Genomic DNA, 16,342 nt, shown 5'->3' on the forward strand with positions numbered 1-16,342 from the left:
TGTAACCTATAGTTTTCTTTTTGGTCGACTTGTTTGTCCACATCTCACAATGGGGACATCCAACACCTTCCCTATTGCCTTTGCTCTTTGTGAAGATTGCTGTCTTGCACCCAGACGACCATATGTCCTGCCCTCTCTATGACCGTAATGAAATACCTTTCCGAATTAGCTATTCTGACCTGGCCTAGCTACCTAACTGTCATCTTCATCACAATGTAAAGTTTGTCTCACCTGCTGGTGGTTTGTCCTACACCATGACCCTGCAGTGATGCACCTTTGCTCTCTACCTCCTTGTGCTATCCCTCTACTGAATTTGCCACTTTTCAGTGAATTTAAGGTACCACTAATAACACATGTGGCCCAAACCAATTAAGTCATGAATGAAGAATGTGATTCAATACTTTCGTCATTCATATAACTTGCTGAAAACAAAATGTTAATCTATGAAGATTAAAAGAAAAATGGCTTCAAAAACATGACCTGCCTACAACGGGCTGATTGTACTAGCCCTAGACTTGGTAAATTGAAACTGGATTCATGAACATTTAATTAAATTCATAAGAGTTGATGATGATTAAAAAAACTCATTGATCTCACCTTTTCAAATACCTTTAATGCAGTCAACAAGGACAACCACAGCAGTCTCTTTAAACATGCAGGCAGACACAGTTGTCTGGGACTGTTGCATGTACTGTAGCATAAATAGCCTAGTGCCCCGGTGTCAGACCTCCCCCTTCTGACTTTCATTCCAAGAGCCCAGCATGGAAGCAAATAAGTTTCTCGTTTTCTTACTTCAGGAGAAATGTTTTCAGTGACAATATGTTTCTTAGAACGACATGAATATGTATTCTAGAACGACATGAAATTCTCTATCAATAAAAAAATTAAATAAAATAAAAAACCTCGGATGGGCAACCTGAGTGAGGGCATTAAGGCAGTTGCCAGGGCAACCACGGATACCACTCATGTCTCTGTCAGGTAGCCTAAAAGCTATTATGGAGTTCTCTGAACATGCTCATTGTCCCTTGGGGGGCACTTATCTGCCATTGGCCTACTCAGACCTTTAATACGCCCAAATTGTAACGTAGGCATCAGCAGGCCTACTTTTTATGTTGAGATTTGTCTTCTTGGGCAAATTATGAAGAGGAGCAAATAAAAGATTTATTCAAGTTTGGTTTGAAACTGATGACCTAGTATATAAGTGGTTCTTTATTAAAGGACTTGCAACAAAACTGTAAACAAAAGTAAAAGCATGCACATCTAGGCACATTGAAAAAATCAGGGATAAAAGGAATTCTGAGGGCTCTTGTTCTCTGAATTGGTCAACTCCAATCTGTAGGTGCTCTTATATAGGTGCCCTTATGTGCAAATGTATATTCCTTTCATTTAAATTGTGGTGCACTAAGGTCAACTTCCGCCAACTCTGTAGGGCGACAAGGTTTTTCCTTATTAATAAAACCCCTTTATTTGGTTTCAACCCTCACTGGATCTTCATCAGTAGGCTACAAGGGATGAGTTCCAGTTGGTGACCTACTTGTCAGTTAAGAGGGTCATATGGTTAACTCGGTATGGAATTACGTTTTCAAAAATAAAAAATAAAATTGCAAAGTTCTTTTGGGAGTTTCACTAAAATTGAAAAGTCTTTATTATTGTCCCATGACATAGTATTAGAAAGAAAACACCAACACATTGGCCTTGGGCATTTTTAAACCAATTGAGTGTCTTGACCTGGGGTTTTTCCCTTCTGCTTTGTTAAACTTTGGACCTTCCAATAGCGCCAGTTAATTTTAAGGGATGCTAGCAGCGCTAACAACTGTTCTTTAAAAAGAACACTGAACTACAGTATAGCCTCTTTATGCAACTGTAGCTCTCTTTTCTGAAAAGACTGAAGTAGCCTACATCATGACAACATTGTTATGACATGACAGAGAGCCTTAAGTAGCAGATTAATACTTGGTCATTGCAATTTTGGTGGCATTTAGGTTGTAACAGAGGCTCTGCTTAAAATGGTTAATGGAACTAAGTGATGTCATTCACTGAACACATTATTTACGTAACCTTTGGGTTAATCATGATGCCTGTGAATATCAAAAAAGTGTTGCGTGAACAATAAGTTGCATGTAGGTTTCACAAACATCTCAAGGTCAGCATGAAATGTTTTTTTTAATCCAATAGTCTTTGGCCTTCGTAGGTAAGCATACATTAAACATCCCAGACTGCAAAAGCCTCTGCGACTCATCTGAACTTATTCCAGACAACAATAGGAGTCTGTACTGAGACACACTATGAGGTGACCCCTTCTCTGACTTTGCTGAGTGTAGCGCACCGACAAAAGAACATGAATGTGTAAATAAAGGTTTTGTTATTCGACAAAAGAAAGTGCTGCTTTTTCATTTTCCTTTTCTTATTTTGTGTTTGTCTCCTGGAAGCGAATTAACCCCATCAAAACCAGTGAAATCCAGAATCCAGGTCAGGATGTTCGCTATACATCATCAAATAGGCCTACTTGAAAACATGCCAGGCTATTTGCACCACAGCTTCAGGAACAGTCTGTCATGTATATTCCAGTGCTCAGTTTTCCACAGGAATTTGACATTGCAGCAAAACTGTGTGCTGTGTGCGTGTGAGTATGTGAAGGGCATGAAAATGTATCACAGTTTAACTTTAATACATTCTGGAGTGGAGTCAGAGTATTAGTTCAGTAGTTAATGGTTTATGCATACAACCATTTGCGGACTCCTAGAGTAATTTCCCCTGTGTTTCACATTAGCAGTCATGTTATTGGATCACTCGGATTGGATATCTTAAGCACAAGGCTCTATGTACTGCAGCATATTGAATGCCCCGGCGTTCCACCTGTGGAACAATCATTTATTTAGTGGATTTTCTTTCATCAATAAGCCAGCACAGGTCTTATTGAATTCAAACAAAGAAAAAAAGACTATGAAATCAGAAACTCGAGTCAAAAGTCAACCATGACTAATAATATTGTGATTCAGATCTATAATCTCTCTAAGTTACCTGACAGAATGAAGTAAGTTTTGATGTGAGTGATCAGTACTTCTGCAGCCTATGATCTGAAAATTAAACAGAATTGTCCACACACATAGAGCTTCCTTGCTGATCTATTTTGCGAAGCTTGACACAACACTTCGACCAAACACATGTCTTTATCTTATGTATGATGGGGAATGCATGGCCATCACTACACAATTAACTCTATCTGGAAGAGGAACTTTAACTGCCATTCCATTATGTCTCTTAGGCACTGAGGTCAAAGTGCATCAAATAAACATTCAGTGTCCCCCACTATACAGGCACCTCACAATATAGCCTACGTACAGTATGAGGTTCAAAAGAAACACTGAATGGGAAAAAAATGATTTGGTGCTCTTAAGTTTTATACCTGAATAGGCCTCAAGCTGTTTCATTGCCAGAGGTGACATATTTGTTTATGCGGTACATGCAGAGCTTTGTTGTCCAGGAATACACCTCCTGGTGTGAAGAAGCACAACAGTAGCATCAAATTGGCTCTGTTTACTCTGCAGAAACTTTTGACAAAAAAAGTTTGTTAGAGTATCACCAAGAGATTAAAGATGGATGTAGATGTGAGGATGTAACTTGAATCAACTCAAATGTTTCTAAATAGAGATGTGGATTTGTGACTTGAGACTTGGACTTGAGTTAGACTTGAGTCACAAATGACTTGATGTTGCGACTTGAGACCTGACTTTGCAATATTAGGAATGACTTGTGATTTGACTAGACTTGTACGCTATTGACTCAAGACTTGACCTGACTTGACAGTTTTAGCTTGCAATGACTTGCAATAGCATATCAAGTCTAACGACTTGGACTTAGGTGCTGTTTCCACATAGCCGGATATTTTTTTAGCAGGGTATTTTTTTCTCCTGTTTAGGTGTAAAACGCAATATGTGGATAAAAATAGATCCTCCATTGTAACAAATGCGTTTCAGCCGCCTAAATAGGATATTTTTTTCTCCTGCTTTTTATACCTGGATATTAAATATTTGCTACGCGGAAACGGAAGGCCAAAACCAATGCAAAACCAATGCAACCAGATGAAAAAAATATCCACATATAAAAATATCCAGCTATGTGGAAACGGTACATTAGGTGCCGTTTACACGTAGCTGGATATTTTTATATGTGGATATTTTTTTCTTTTTCTCCTAACCCTAGGTTTTGCATTGGTTTTGGCCTTCCGTTTCCACATAGCAGATATTTAAAATCCAGGTATAAAAAGCCGTAGAAAAAAATATCCTGTTTAGGGGGCTGAAACGCATTCGTTACATTTTTTATTTTTATTTTTATCCACATGTTGCGTTTACACCTAACAGGAGAAAAAAATACCCTGCTAAAAAAGTATCCTGCTACGTGGAAACAGCACCTTAGACGTGACTTGGTCAAATGTGCTTTAACTTGTGACTTGATTCGGACTTGATTGGAAGGACTTGAGACTTGCAAATTAGTGACTTGGTTCCATCTCTGGAACAAGACTATGGTGCGCTGAACAAAGGTTTAAAGCTCTCTACAGCATTTATAATGTAGACTACACTGATAAAAAGGATTTTGAGGGGCAGTACATTTCACTGACAAAAAATGGATATTTTTTACCCCAACAAATTAGGTTGCTGAGGTTACTCTGATGCAAGGGGTATAATATACTCACTCTACCTATAAATAAGGAGTAGGACTTAGTACTGGTGAGAAATGACTAAACTATACCTAATTTGCATTCATACGCTATAACTAATACTAATGGCTAGTGTCGAAACTACCTATAAATGACTAAACTTTACCCAATTTACATTCCAATACTGTAACTAATACTATTGGCTAGTATGATCCAAACCGTCTCTGTCAAAACTACCTATTGAAATTGGTTAAGGCCCGCAATGCGCATTGCTTTCTGGGACTTCATTGGAAGAAGAATCAACCGGCGACTGTGGCGAGCCTCGCAGCGGATGAAGTTAACTTCCAATGGACGGGACAAATTCAGAAGGTAAGCTGGCCAGTCGTGCATTAAACATGGGATACAAAACATGAACAATGATCAAAAGGAAATTAAATCACGCTAGAGTTGTAGTTGGCTCGTAATAACTGTCTGACTGTGACTCAGGCAGCTGCTATCACCAACGCACTGGGCAGACAGACAGGTCAATGGACCATGTAAGCTGCCGTTCAAACTTCGTTTGGAGAAGGCAAAAAGTATGCCCTGTGTTAAAGATGAACGGATAGTACTACCAATTTCAAAATGTTTTAGGCCTAGAATGAAACCCACTGCAGCCAAGTTTTTTTCCCATTCTCAACTGTTGCCTTGTTGGCTAGTTTTGGCGCGCAGACTGGGACTGGCTGCTGGTGGGGACCTGACCTCGTGTGTCGTTCTACAAATATAGCACGGAGGAGAAAATTCTACAAGATAGCCTCCTTTTTTGCTTTCACACAAGGCTGTAGTGTGATAATCTTACAAGTTACATGCACCTAAAGGACTGTGCTCGTAGACAGACTACGAACGGCACATTACTTCACTATTTCATTCTCCACAATAAATCCATTCAACATGGAACGGCTGTTCCATGGCCGTCGCAAATTGTCCTCTTTGAATGTTGTTTTAAAAATGTGTAAATTCCTATGGTCACCAAGTTTTCAAATCAATGAAATGCGCGACGAAATGCTTCATATCAACTGTCAAAGCAGTGTGCGTAAACAGTCATCATTCTGGGATGCCTCCGTGCCGAGTCAACTAAATACTTTTTTGTATTATTAATCATAATCGTAGACATTCTTAGTTTGAATGACAGTTTGAAGATGGGGAGCGAGACAGACGGTGTGTGCATGCCGGGTGCCTGCCTGTGTTACTGGGAGGGAGAGGGGGAGCGAGAGGAATCGATCATCAAATAACTTTTTAAACAACGCTACCCTAGACATGCTAAATCCTGCTGAGCATAAACGCTAACAAAGGATCCATCCGTTAACATTGCGAGGAGACATTGATTAGTTTGTTGTAAATGTATCATAGTAAGTAGTCCTGTGTAGACCAACACGCCCTTATGTTACTCTGAGTGGTGGTGAGAGGAGGTTTTTGGCGAGGGACCTCCCAATGTGATCATCCACGGTCATAACATCACCCAACATGAAGCCAGTTATTTTTTGTTGGACGTTGCAAACTCAATCTCAGGGTTAGTTTTGACAACGATAGTTTGATAGTTGCTTTCATAGTCGAAGGACTCGCTATGAACAGACACGCGCAGGTTCCATAAGCACAGCCCTTCTCTCTCTCTCTCTCTCTCTCTCTCTCTCTCTCTCTCTCTCTCGCTGGTCTCCGCAGTTCGCACACACTTCAGTTGTACCGAAGTGATGACGTTTGACATTAGGAAGGGCAGTCCAACGAAAAGAGACCGGTAGCCTATATTTTCACAACTAGTATAAAAAGTGAAACAAATGCTTCAAAACGGATAGCAATTGCAAGGAGTAGAAATGTTTACATAATAATCGAGTGTAAAAGTACAACTTCTTAAACTTTATCCATGTCAAATTATTCACAATGTTTTGTGCATAATGAAGGTGTTCTGCTTCTGCCTATTGCAGGAGTTGAGAAAAGGCGGTAACTGCTTACCTCTCATGTACGCTACAGCCTATGTGGTGTGTGGCAAGCAGGGGTGGAAAAGTAACTTATTACTTTTACTCGATATTGTACTTGAGTAGCTTTTATGAATACTTTGTACTTTTTAAGTAATTTTTTTAATTAATACTTTTACTTGTACTTGAGTACATTTTGACCCAAGTACTTTACTCAATTACACTGGAACCTGGCCTGAGTACTGAGTAAAAAAAATGACTGAGAGACAAAATGCCATGCACAATAATGCCACAATCCGCCAGAAATGAAAGATTGTGCAGGATGGCACACAACATTTCCACTATTTTACTATCTTGTATCAATGTATTGGATGATGGCTGGTGCCAAGCAAGAGATGGAGGTTATGGAGGACGATATTCAAGAAAAATAAACATGATATTCTCAAGAGGAAAGCTAATTAAAAGTAACTAAGTACTTTTTACTCAAATTACATTTTAAGTGAAGTACTTTTTACTTTTACTTGAGTAGATTTTTAGATAGGTACTTTTACTTGTACTTGAGTAGAATTTAGGCAAAGTAAAGATACTTTTACTTCAGTACACATTTTCTGTACTCTTTCCACCTCTGGTGGCAAGTCATATTAGTGACCAAGAATGACTTGTAACTTAATTGTTATGTGCTTTTAATATGTGTTTCAGGCAGTGGTGTTGCATCTTTTATATGCATGGTTGTCCTGAAGTCATTCTGGAACAGGGTAAGTCGCCGACTGAAGAAAAATAAACAGACTTAAAGGCCATAACACTGTCATGTTATTTGTTTATGAATAGCCATTTTCACTCACTCAGGCTTGCTGTCCTTGTTGCACTGTGCACTGTGTAGGATGGTGGCAGAGTAGATTTTGCAACTAAATAATAAACTCATATTTACAGTTAGTACTATTATAACTAATATTGCAATTTGCGCAGTCATAGAGAATATTTTGAATTTGATGGTGGTGGTAAGAATCAGTGAATAAGATTTATGACTGGGCCGCATGAATTATGGAACGAGACTGCCAAATACATTTCACAGTGTACCTTTGAGGTCAATAGATCCCTTTACTGTTTGCATACAGATGTGACATAATCAAGCTGCGCTCTCATTGTTGGAGCACAATGGACCATGTATGCACATTTGTAAAGAAACTAGCCAGGTGTTATTTCTGAAATAAGCAAATGGATGGTCACGTTAACTTCAGATATGAAGTGGGCACCGCTCATTCCTTATGGTGGCCTCAGTCCGGTCGTTCTTAAATTTCTTGAAACAAACTCCTATGTTCTGAAACAGCCTATTCCCGTAGAATAGCGTAACAAGTGTTCTTTTTAGGGTCTCTATTTAAAAAAAGGACGGCAGGTCTTCTCTCTTTAGGGTCTGCACTGTCTCTGTGTGTGTTTGAGTCAACAATGCGTGAGCAGTCTGATGACTTAACTTCTATGTGAAGCTGTCAAGAGCTGTATAGAGGGCAAATACACTGTGGATTGGTCACAACTGTTACTAATAACTCAACCCCTTTACTTTTTCAGCTCTAGACAGATGACCAAAACAGACCATAGAATGTACCTTTAAAGGGACACTGTGTGAGATTTTTAGTTGTTTATTTCCAGAATTCATGCTGCCCATTCACTAATGTTACCTTTTTCATGAATACTTACCACCAGCATCAAATTCTAAGTATTCATTATGACTGGAAAAATTGCACTTTTCATACATGAAAAGGGGGATCTTCTCCATGGTCCGCCATTTTGAATATCCAAAAATAGCCATTTTTAGCTGCAAAAATGATTGTGCTTGGACCATACTAGAAAATAATTGTTTATTACTTAGTAAACTTTCATGTAAAGATCAAATTTGGCTATAGGCAGCCCAGTTTCAATGAGCAGCATAGTTGCAGTACCTTATTTGACCATTTCCTGCACAGTGTCCCTTTAAAGAAAAAAGTTTAACCAATGAGTATTCTTAATAGTGTATCTTGTCACAGGGTTGTGTTCAGGTGCGTGACAACTGACAACATTGAGAAGACCCAGGAGCGGGAGAAGGGCAGCCTGATGAAAGAAGGCGACAGTGTTCTGGTAACACCTGAGATGATGGTCCTGAAGAGGAACGAGAGGAGATACTGGGCATATAAATACAGGCACTGTACGTTGTTTTTCTGTCCATTATCTTTTTACTCTTTTTGGCATACTGTATTTCACTCGCATATGTAGTAATCAGTACGTGTTATTGTTAAAGGGTCATCACAGTGGAGGACAATCATGAAAAGGTTGAGGACTTCACTGTGCCAATCCCTGAAGTCCCTCCACTCGTTGCAGCAGCTCTTTCCACCATACTGCCATGCTCTGGGTTGTCCCTGCCACCATCCACCTTTTGGGTCATCCGTGCCGCCAGCCATCACCGTGCCTGCAGCGCCTGGGTCATCCGTGCCACTCCCCACCATGCTGCCAGCCATCACTGTGCCTGCAGCACCTGGGTCATCCCTGCCACCATCCACCGTGCCTTCAACGTCCACAGCACCTCCGGTCTCTGTGAGCCAGTTTGCAGCTCTACTGGCCTCTCCAGTATACAGTATGCTGTAATTGCTAATGGTTTCTCTGAGTGGCCTGACCAGTTAATTGTCCCATATCCCAACTATTTACCACTAAACAAGTGATTTTGTAATAAGTAGGAGATCTTTGCAATGTTATCAGTATGGTTGGACTCTGATGTTTCACTGCTGTATGTCTTCCTCAAAGAGTAAACCGAATTCTGAGTATTCTTGGATTTAGTCTTTGAAAAGTAGAGCAGCCCGTTTGTTTGAAACTGTTGTCCTGGACACCAAATAGACTGGAACTGATATCCTTTTTTAAAAGAAACTGGTATCCTTTTTATGTGTGCAGTTTAATGGTAGAACAGTATACACTGATGTGCCTTTATCAGTAACAAAGTGAAAACGGAACAAAATTTGACTATTTCTGTCAAAAACTGCTACAAATTCTACATATTGTGTATATAAACCTAGTTCTGGAGGAAGTCTGAGAGTTATTGACAGTTGCCATGTCTAGCTTCCGCCTTCGCGTAAATTTAAATCCCTCCTTCCCTCCTCCCCCTGTCATGCGCAAAGGCTATCCTAATTGTCCCAGCACCTCCCCCTACTCCCTCATCTCACTGGATCACCCAGCTACATGTCCCCTACACTTATGGAGTGGAAGCGGATCTCGTGCCGCATGATCTCCGCAGGGTCCCAGGACAGAGGCCAGCTAACATCGAATTATGCCTATTGACTATGGTTACCATACTCCAGGGCAAACTCGTGAATTAAATGGTCTTGTTGTTTATGTTTGTTTACTTTTTGTGAGATAAACTGAAACATTGTGTATCTGCTCATTTTTCACATTTTCCTGTTGGCGATATCCCTTTAAATAAAACATCTTGGTTGATATGCACAGGTTTGTTGTAATTGTAATTTCCCTGGTGGACGTTTGCACAACACAGTAGAGGCAGAAAACACTGATTGTTAAAAAGTAACTTTTTAGTTTTTCTCAAAGTTAATTTTAATTTTAAATGATATACTTTTTATTTTTACCTAAGTAGATTCTTTCAATGGTACATTTACTTGTGATTGAGTACAATTTCAACAGGGTAATTGTTCTGATTACTTTATTGTTGTGTTTTTCTTATTCCCATTAACCAGAGGTGAAAAGAGTACTAAAATATTTTACTCAGAGTAAAATATTTTAGTACTCTTATCACCTCTGGTTAATAGGAATGAGAATAACACAGCAATAAAGTAATCAGAATAATTAACAGTTGATAAATAAGCAGTAATACTAAAAGGCTCCATGAAATGAGTAAATGTTAACCCATTTTTATCAGTAATAGGTGTTAATAAAAAGCTACATGAAATGAGTAAATTTTAACCAATTTTTAACAGTAACAAGTGGTAATAAAAAGCTACCTGAAATGAGTAAACGTTAACCCATTTTTATCAGTAATAGGTGTTAATAAAAAGCTACATGAAATGAGTAAATTTTAACCAATTTTTAACAGTAACAAGTGGTGATAAAAAGCTACCTGAAATGAGTAAATGTTACCCCATTTTTACCAGTATTTTTTACTTTGATGTGGTCAGTATAACAGAACTTCTGGAATTGGTTAATCTTAACTGAATATGTAGGGGTACGTAATACTCTATTTGGGACTGTGGAAATCCTTACACCAATTAAATTGAGTAAATCCTATAGATCTCTTTTTACAGTGTACTTGGCAAAATGAGAAGAAGGAAAGATAAAGTCAATACCATAAAATTGACCATAAAATACATTTTAACACTTTACAATAACATTTTACCATAAAATAGACCAAATAAGTTGAAGTTTAATCAAACTCTGGGTGGGAGTCTGAAACAATTGAAATCGCTGTGATTTAAAAGCCTTTCATCACACAAAGGCAGTCAGCACCTACCGTGTGTAAGATACCTGAACCGGAGAGTAGAGAGAAGGGAGGCACCATGAAATGAACAGTGACAACGTTGACATGCCATATCTTAGGAGCTGCAGCTCGGCTGATAGATGGGTTTTGCCCAGCTGCGCCCAGTCAATTGTTCTCAGACTTACACCCAAGTTAAAATCAGACCGCGTGAACGGGAGACGAAAGCCAATGTGTCTCTCTGCATTTCTGCAAATCAATGATAGCGAGCCTAGCTTTCCGTAAGAATAAATAATGGCAGAAAAAAGGGACATCATGAAAAGCAATACTTTACAGAGGGGGGCATTCACACTTTGTATGCAGACACATTTGTATTTTGCCTGTCAACACTTTGACAACTTCAGTGACAAGCAATGATAACTTGTTTCCCACACAGTTTTTTTATAGCCTTGTTATTGGGAATGTGTTGTTGCCTTATTTTGCGATTAATATAAATCCCAGCAGTCTTATTTTTGTACCACTGGTCACTGCTCACTCACCACAGGAATAGCTGTCAGTGCTGATAGCTGTTGGCAGTGGTGAAACCATCTGACTTTCTGTCAGATGATAAAATGAAAATTAAAAATTGACTATCTGTTGCAAATGAAACTTATTTTAAATGATCTTTCAGCCATCTGTCTCTAAGATCATGAATAGCTCTCATCTCACATCAATCGATCCCTACAACGGAAAACAGATTTGTCGCCACTGGCCTCCATTTATCAAAGGCCTTTCATGTCAACCTTATGGTTTCAAACTTCTGTAACTCTAAGAACCAGCATGTGAGAAAATAGGATGTGTCAGGCAATAATAATAATAAAAACCCACACAGAAAATTAAACACTTTTTAATTGACCCCTACTGTACAAGTTACAATCATTAATTGGGATTGTGAGTCCAAACATGTTTCCTGCAACCCCTGTGTGTTAAACCCTTTATATTGGTTGGTGAGGCTGTCAATCTGACCAGCATAACAAATACAATGTCTCTCTATGTGTGGATGCACCAACATTTCAGGGGAACTTTCAGAGGCTATACATACAGTTAGACATTCTCTGTTTCAGACAACCCTGTTTACAGTTTCCGCATGGGTTTCTGGAGAGAGCCAGGCAATATCAAAAAGCCTGTGGGATTCACACACCACCACAACACACCCCACACAGTTTGCATTTTAAAGAGACTTCAAACACAAACACACTTGCGAGAGAGAGAGAGCGAGAGAGCTGCAGATGTAAATAACTCCAACATTGTATCCGTTTAATAATGTTTAGTATGGCATCATGTTTGTTGGATCCTTCTCAAAGCAAAAATTGGATGTCTAATTACGCTACCTGTATCCACTCTCTCTCTTCCTAGCGCTGGAGTCGGCCCAGTGATACAGAGAGAGAACTCCGGCAGCTTGGCAGCAAATCTTTCAGCGCGATGGCATGCTGCCTAAAGAGATGGTATGCACCCAGCAGTGAATGTGGTCGATTGGAAGCGGTTTTCCCCTCCTTGCTAATGCAGTGCTAATAAGCCAATCAATAACTCCTCGGAGGTAGGTATCATCCTTGAATTGACATTAGGAAGAGAGTGTACTAAAGGCTCCAAGAAAGCCTTAACAATTCTAATGGACAGGAAAGAGAAGAATGGCATCTTGGCTCATATAAGGGATTAGACTAAGAACCATTTAGAATTCTGCATTAGCGTGTTTCCTCACCTCCTCTGCTGTGCTATTGCCTGGGAGTACTGTATAGAAAAGCATTACAGGCCTAAAGGAAAACAGGAAACCGTATAGTGTGTTTGCCAACCCCCTGTGCCGCTGTCTGAGACTGTATAGGAGTGCATTATAGACCTAAAGCAAAAGAGGACATTTTATATTTCACCTGATGTGCCCTGACGATTGTCGAACTGTAGGCCTATCTGAGCACATTATATTGAAACATCTTCGATTTGACAAAATATTTAAACTTCTATCTTGAATATTTAAGACTTGTAGAGGCTTCTGGGACTCCACAACCTGACAAAGAAAAAAACAATATAACGAAATGTAATATACAAACATATTAGAGATGCAACGTCTTACCATCATGCACCTTACCATACCACATAACAAGTGTTCTGCAGTGAAGCTGGTTTTACAAAAACCCTGCCAGTGCATAGAAGACACCCAATCCTCTCTCGTGTTGTAGACAGAAGACGAGACATGCTTAGGAATCCAGCTTTGCAAATTTGTTAATCAATGGTGCCGTGCTACTACCGCAAATTAGCTGTGGCTACATGTGGGACAATCAGTTGCTGGGCGTAATTAAAGACAACTAAACCAGTAACAGCTTTAACTACTGCCCCTTCCCATTACATAATCAAGCATGATTACAATGCTGTTAATAGCTGACACTGCTGGACCTGGTCACAGCCTCACTGTTAAAATAGCTATTCAGCTTTTGGATGAGTGAGTGAGTGAATTAATTAATGAATTAATCAATCAATAAACGAGTCAATCAATTAAGAATAAATACATTTAATAAAGCAACCAAAGTAAAGCTGTAAAGAGTTGAAACATTTCTATATTGGGTTTTACAGTAGGCCTAATATCTCTGGCCCAGTATATTCATATATACAATGTGTGTGGTGAATGAGAATGAATTCAACATGCCAAACCCAATATTGCCCCAGTGTCCCTTCTTTACAGTAGGCTATATGTGCAGTGCAATGTGCATTGAAATGTTCAAGCCATATTCATAAAAACAGGAAATCTTAATCATCCATCAATAGGTGTTATCTATAAAGGCTTTATGTTTATTCAACCTGATCTTGTTCTTTCCATTTGATTTTAGCCTGGCGATGAATACTTGAAACACATTTCCTTGGTAATACTCAGGTAATTATTAATTAGGTGATAATTATCAAACACTTTCTATCCTGTGGTTCACTGATTCAGAATGATCTGGTTTGGAGCAGATTATGCCAACGCCCCTTTGCTCTCCCCCTTCCCTCAGCTACATGAGGTGGGCATTGGAGCGGAGGGGTTGTTTTAAGAACGTACCCAGCCCATTTATCACGTCATGACCCAATACCATCACCATATGGCGAGGCGGCGAGGGAAACATGGCGGGTCATTTGTATCAGTAATCACCCGTCTCATTTATATCAGTAATCACCCCGTTGCCTCTCGGGGTGGCACGGGCTCCCCTCACTCCTTGTGAGCATGAGGGACACTTTAACCTCTGATGAGGAGTCGAATATGACCCCAACATCCTCCACTCTGAGACAATGCTTCATCAATCACTATGATAAGATCAGAGAGGGAGAGAGACAGAGAGCAGAGAGAGCACAGAGAGAGAGAGAGAGCAGAGAGAGAGAGAGAGAGAGAGAGAGAGAGAGAGAGAGAGAGAGAGAGAGAAATGTTGATGCTGAGAGAGTACAATAACTGTAAAGCTTTGACAACTACAGCAGTACACTGTACACAAAGAAGTTAAAGTACAGTATGTTCTCGCATGCACACGTGCACACACGTGCACACACACACACACACACACGCACACAAACACACGCGCGCACACACACGCACGCACGCACGCATGCACACACACACACACAGAGCTGACTATATTTCTCCAAATGTCAGCCTCACAACATACCGCAATGTTTCTACATGTTTCTCAGTATGAACAGTACCGAGGCCAACAGTAAATGGACTGCATCTATACAGCGCTTTCCCACTCCTTCAAGCACTCAAAAAGCAATGAATTGTAATGTACAATGTATGTCTCACATTCCCCCATACACACTCACATTCACACAGGCAGAGGCTAACATGCAGGGTGAAAACCTGCCAACGGGAGAAATTTGGGGTTAAGTGTCTTGCTCTAGGACACTCCAATGGGGTCAGGAATGGGTCAGGCAAGGCTGGGATGTTGATGATTCTCAACATAAACAGTACTGATGCCAACATTATACATTGGTGTTATTGAACCCTGTGAAATTATATAGAATCATCCAGACTGTGAATACACAATTCTCAGGCTGATGCATTATGGCAGGTAGTTTATAAACTAAATAAAAGAGAAGTGTGAATGCCCCCCAGGGAACTATGAGCATGTTCAGAGAATTCAAGGCAACTTTTGAAGTGAAAAAAGAATATGTAAAAATCAGAAAAGATGGTAACAATATGGTCTGCCTGAGATATGCTTATGAGTAAAGGTGGTTAGTATTTGTTATAGGCCTAATGATTAGGTCTGTGACAAAGTAAAGCCGGGCTGAAACTACACGACTCCCGATTTTGTGTCCGATTTTGACGTCGGGGTGCGCCGCACATGAAGAGAATAGCAACCACAGAGACAATGCCCGACGTTCTATTTCCAGTCCTAAATATCATACAGTGTTTCATTTCTACGATTTGCGATCGGCGACTCTTTGAACTGCCAAAGTTCTATCTTAGAACATCGGCCACGACGAGGAAATCTTGCCTGACAATCACTGGCAATGGTCCTGGGGGGTAACGTTCCACCGTTTGTCGTAAGGGGGGTTTTCAGCCGAGAATCGGGCCGATAGTCATGTAGTTTGAGCCATGCTTAAGAGGAAAGGTCTACTTTTGGAAGGTATTTCATTCGCATATGACTTTGAGCAGATGAAAAGGGAATGACTTGCAACAGATTTCCTCCATTACTGCCCACACCGGAACAACTGATGTAGCTCATGAGACAAGAATAACTTTTGCTATTGGGGGTTGTGGATTTTTAAAAAAAAATGACATTTGAGATTAATGTTGAGATTGACATCAAAGTCTCCTTGCCACTTTGAGTAATGGCTCAGGCAGACAGAGAGAGAGGGGTGTGTGGAAGGAAGAGTAAGACAGAAAGGTATGACATTTAAAAGACTGCACAGGTTTTTTATCAGAAAAAAGTCACCCAGGTCATTATTCACAAGAAAGAAGAGAAAAAAAAGAAGCTTTTGCTGAAACATCTCTGTTCAATTTAAAATGGCTGGGCAGGTGCTCGTCTGTTTCATGGAGGTGTCAGTCAAGATAGCTGAGAGAGAGAGAGAGACAGAGAGAGAGAGAGAGAGAGAGAGAGAGAGAGAGACAGAGAGAGAGAGAGAGAGAGAGGTGGAGGGGTGGGGAGAGAGGTGGAGTGAGAAGGAGGAAGCGATTCTGCATCCCGGTGTCCCTCCCCATTCGGGGGTTTGTGTAAACATCTGGTTTTGGGGAGATGGCTTTTTCGGCGCGGAGCTGCCTCCCCCGGTGGTGACACCTGACTGACAGCTTCAGATTGGCCCCAC

The sequence above is a fragment of the Engraulis encrasicolus genome, chromosome 22 (assembly GCF_034702125.1).
Source record: "Engraulis encrasicolus isolate BLACKSEA-1 chromosome 22, IST_EnEncr_1.0, whole genome shotgun sequence".
Classification (NCBI taxonomy): Eukaryota; Metazoa; Chordata; class Actinopteri; order Clupeiformes; family Engraulidae; genus Engraulis; species Engraulis encrasicolus.